A 5,392-nucleotide genomic window follows, 5' to 3' on the forward strand; every position below is an offset into this window, starting at 1 on the left:
GCATATAAGAATATATATATATATATATATATATATATATAGTATATTATTTACTTGTTTACTTTGTTTACGCTGTAGTGTCTCGACATGTTCATTTTCACAGGTCATTTTCGCAAGGGGGCAAAGCAAGAAATCATCTTGACCTCATCTACCTCCCCTGAACCATCCTCATCCTCATCCTCATCCTCCGATGGGCCATTCTCCTCAGAGGAAGAAGAGGTTAAGAAGTCAGAGGAAGAGGAGGACAAGAAGAAGAGGAAGAAGAAGAAGAAGAAGAAGAAGACCAAGAAGCCAGTGAAAACCTTAGAGCCCCACAGTCGCTCAAGGAGTAAGTAGAGCTATTGGCTCAACAGGTTTTGCTCTTGAAGAGGAATTCCATCCATTTTCCACTCAAAGAATCCATGGGGGTAACAAAACTGTAACTGAAACCTGACCTGATTGTTAATCAACATTGTCCCTACAGATTTGCTTAGCTGCTATATCACATATTCAGTCTATAACAAACAATGAAGTGTTTTTTCACCTCAGGGAGGAAGTGCTAATATTTATATAATATTTAATAATATTATAATAATATTACCTGTTAAACTGCAGCAGAGTAGCAAAATGGCCAAATTTCATAACACAGTGTGATGTTACTGTAAAGTAGAGTTTCAGCCATTTTCATCATTATCCCTCTTTGTTCAACGCATCACAGTCTCTCAGTTGTGACAACAATAATACAATTTGGCAAAACATTGACTAAGTACCAGAAAAAAAAACTAATTCAACTTTTGTCATCTTCTCTTCAAAGTGACTACCGTTGATGGTGTCATCTGGCGATACAAGGAGGCACTAAAGTAGGTTCAAAAAGACTGGATCCATGAAAAGATCGTTTGAGCACTTGGGGGTTGACCGCAACACGATTGCAAGGACGGCTTCCATTGCCGAGCTCTACATCAGTTTCTCCGATGTATGTCATAATGGTGTCATGACAGCCAGCCACTTCATAATATGTTAATGACAAATCAAAATGCTACCACTTTACTTGAGGTCAAAGAATATCTTCATTACACTGTCATAATGGTGTCATGACAGTCAGTTTTGGGTATCCTGTCCGTATCCTGTCAAACATCTATGACCAAGTGCTAGAATTGGTCTGAAACCTTGCACATCTAATTATAATAATCATTATGTCAACTTGCCATAAACACAAAAATAGATGCATATTTTGTTAATGTCAAGTTGTCATGACAAAGACATTTTCTGGTAATGTCACTTTGATTAATGTCAAGTTGTCATTACAAAAACCGAATGACACTTAATGACAGCAGTCATAAACGTTTATGACATTGACATAATGTTTATGACACGTTCATGACTGTGTAATGTCACAGTTATGACAGTATCATGTCACAGTTATGACAGTATCATGTCACTATTATGACGATACCTTCAAGTAAAGTGTTACCGATATATATGTCATAATCATATTCTCTGAATCATGCTTTTCTATACTCGACAGCTGTGCAGAACCCAAACAGGCAAACACTCACTCTGTTTGGACAATCTCTGAAGCCTGTCCACCTCTTTAGTCATTTCAGTGAGGCTGGAATTCAGCAGGTCTCTCTCTTCAGACATAGAGGACAGCTTGTCATTGAGGGTGGAGAGTTCTGCAGATGAGTCATGGTCTGAAATAAATGCATATATGTTTACAGACCACTGAGACATGTATACCTATTTTTTTTTTGCTTATGCAATCTGTTAAATATCTCAACTCAAAGGCTGAAGTCAAACTCTGGTATGACTAGAATATCAATGGACGAGATCAGTGTGACATCATACTGTGCGTCTCCTTCATGCATGTCCCTCCAGGTCCAGGAGGTCAAAGAAAGATGGGATTTCGGCATCAAACCTGAGGATGTGCACAAAGTGGCATCCCAGCTTACACTTTGAGGTCCCTCATGTACTACAAGTAAGTCCCTGCCCTGGAGAGGAGGTCAGTTTAAAATTTAGGGTGTGACAACCCACATGTCACAATCACACCACTCACAGAATGCTTAAATGGCATCTAAATGTACACATGTGGGGAGTCCTACAGATGCAATCCTTCCTAAAGACACCCAGCAAGACTCTTACAACATCCATCCCAGTTTAAACACAGCATCTCTACAGTATAGAACATTAAACAGAATATTTTCACCAAAAACAAAAATTAAAACATAAATGTGCAAACGTTTCTGAGGTCTCAGACCTTTGTCAGCTCCTTAGGCCTGAGGCATGTCAGCAATTGTGATTAGGTCAGCTGGTGCCAATTTTAAAGCTTTATGACTACTCAGACTCTATGGTGCGACCCAGAGCAGCTACCTCTTTGAATTGAATATGTACGTAACTGCAATTTTTCATATTCCATAAATTTTTGGGAGCCTTTGCACCAGTTTGTAAATCGACCACCCTTAACAAAAGGGCTGTCATGTCACCAACAGAAACATCACAAAATGAAGCCACAGGAATTTTTAAATCACCTGTACAGCTGCACCTCTTCCTATTAGAGATGGGATTTATGGCTCTTTGAAGGGAGCTGGATCTTGAGGAGCCGTTCCTATTAAAGAGCCGTTCAAAAGACTAGCTCATTTTTATATTTATTTATTTTTAGGAAGCTAGCCTGGGGATAACTCCTTTTATCTGAGAAAATAATCAATGGGAGGAATGACAGGGTAAGATTTGGATCAGAATCATTCAAACTTAGACATCCCACCAATATATATTATATTGGTGAGATATTTGAGTTTGAATTATTTGGAAATATTGATTATAATTTTATTTAATTATAAAATAATGTGTGGACTAGATTTTAATGCCTGATCTGCATTCATTGTAAACATTCCACAAGGTGGCGCCATATCCCTCTGCTTTGACAGCGAGATCACTATTTTGGATCTTTGTATAAAATGTGTGTTAGTGTAAATAAAGCTCTTTTGACTTGTTAATCATGCAACACCTTTTTGACACTCACGTGAAGACACTGTGCCACAGTGTCGGACAACTCAGATAACGCCACACAGAATTTGCATATCAAATTAGCACCACACGTCTTTTTATCCCCCACAGATTGCTGCTTTAGCTGTATGACTATGACTTTTTACCATTTTACCAAATTCATGTTTGTTCCAAATACTTCATGATGTCAGTGATTGAATTTATTCTGTAGTGCTTTTCAAAACAGATCAAGTGCTTTAAAGACAATGAGTAAAGGAAAATATTGACAAAAGTCAAGAAAAAATACATCACAGAAAAGCCAGGACACCCGTATCTTTAGAGCAGAACAATGTTCCTAAAAACCACAATTCAAACTGACATTAACTTATGAAAACCAGACTCACAGTGGACACTGAGGGCGATGAGTCCAACCAGCAGGAGAACAGTGAACAGACCCAGACAGAAAACAACAGATCCATGAAATCTCCTCTCAGAGCTCCTGGGACCTGAAAGACCAGTGAATACAGTCAAGTGTACAATATTAATAATGACAGATGATAATATACATCTATGCACAAACTCTCAGTCTGACTGGTCTTACCTGTCTGATTTGCTGAAGGTCTTGGGTCGACGGGTTTGTCATATTCAACATTGACATAGATCTCCTCCATTGCTCATAAAGTCACCAACGATTTCATAGAGAGTCAGCTCTACAGCACGGCTATAGCACAGCAGAAAGATGATGTGGTTGCCAATTTCTCTGTAATTCTAGGGAAGTGACAACAATCAACTACCAATTTTTTTTCATGTGTATAATGGTAGTCACATCAACAGATACTGTTCATACGTCTTATGTCCTCAATTTACATTACAACTTTTGAAGAACATTGCTGAAATAGATTAATATATTTTATTTTCAGGAAGATTAAATTGACTATTTAATTTTCTGATTGCAGATAAGTTTAATAACTTTTTATAATTTCTTTTAAAACACATATTTCTTACACAAACCACTGATCAACAAAGTAAAGTAACACATGACATACTCAGTTGTCTGTTAATTATACACATACAAAATTAACATCATTGTGTCTGGGTAAAAAAAATGACAAGTGCTAAACTACCCTTCTATTTTGAAAATGTTAAATTTTATACCACTCATCCACCAAGTTCCTTGATCTAAATCTTGTCAAAACACATCTACTGCTCACACTTTGTTTGTTTTGTAGGTATTTTCTTTCAGATGCTTGAAGCAATTAGTGTATTCTAGAAAGGGCCAACACATAATATAAACTTCTGTTATAACAGACCTGCCATTGCATGTACTAGTTATATCATATGTGACAGGCATCAATACACAGATAATTAATGTAATGCTTGACATTACTCTCATTGTTGCTTCAGGTTGATGCTAAAACACGCCAACTTGTGACAATGACAGACAGAGATTGTGTGGATTTAACATGAATCAATCAACACCCAAACTCCAGCCGGCTGTAGACACAACAGTTTATAGAAACTGCCGATGCTTGTGTAGACTGCTTCCTCTTACAAATTTGTTCCTCTTCTGACAATACAAACCTTTATGCTCAACTTTGGAATGATCAAATGCAGTGTTTTTGAATGACATTTTAAATCTACTGTAGGTTGTAACCCACATGTAGGTTGTAACCCCCAGGCTCAGAAAGATTTGCTTCATCAACATTAGACATTGTCACTCTTGTCTTTGTGTCCCGGTTACTACAATTATCCTGAGGGAACATTAATGTCTGTGCCAAATTAAATGGGGGTTCACTCAATTGTTGTCAAGAAGATATTTCAGCTAAAATTGTTAAAAATTTAAAGGAAGAATGTTTCATGAATTGTTTCAATAGTAGCATTAGAATTTTTCACACACTACATTTTTAGCTTATTATTAGTTAAAGGTTTGTATTTATATAGTCACAGGTTGAAACACAAATTTCCAATTTGAGCAACCTCTCAAAACCAAAAATCTAATTTGATCGTCAGCACCCTTGGTTGCTTTTACCATGGTAACATCCTGCCCGTAGGTTTGACTCCCTACCACTGCAGTTACAAGGGGCAGCACATGGCTCACCAAACACAAAGAAACAAGCACAGTTGGGTGGTTATCTTTAACTCTTTGTCAGAGAGGAAATGCCCTGCCAAGCTTCATTTAAAAAAATCAGGACATAATTCTTCATGCGTATTACTGGTTTACAGAACTATAATCGATGTGCCAATTGTCGGGATCTTTTGACACGTCAGATGCTTTTTACTTGGTGAAAAATATAAATAGTGAGTACTTGACACTTCCTGGCTCTCTTTCTGGTTCAAAGTAAACAGAATGTGCAGTTCTCCACATGGGCTGTTCTGTTTACAGCACAACCACAGAGCCATGCTGCCCTCCTCTGGATGAAGAGTTGTACTACAA

General features: G+C 37.5%; 1 protein-coding gene across 1 annotated transcript in view; it reads right to left on the bottom strand.

The window, feature by feature from the left end:
- Nucleotides 1-5,392, bottom strand: part of parp4 (poly (ADP-ribose) polymerase family, member 4) — a 27,463-nt gene that overhangs the window by 20,075 nt on the left and 1,996 nt on the right. The window lies entirely within an intron of this gene.

The sequence above is a fragment of the Morone saxatilis genome, unplaced genomic scaffold (genome assembly GCF_004916995.1).
Source record: "Morone saxatilis isolate NCDOM2014 unplaced genomic scaffold, NCSU_SB_2.0 Contig5, whole genome shotgun sequence".
In the NCBI taxonomy this organism is placed as follows: domain Eukaryota; kingdom Metazoa; phylum Chordata; class Actinopteri; family Moronidae; genus Morone; species Morone saxatilis.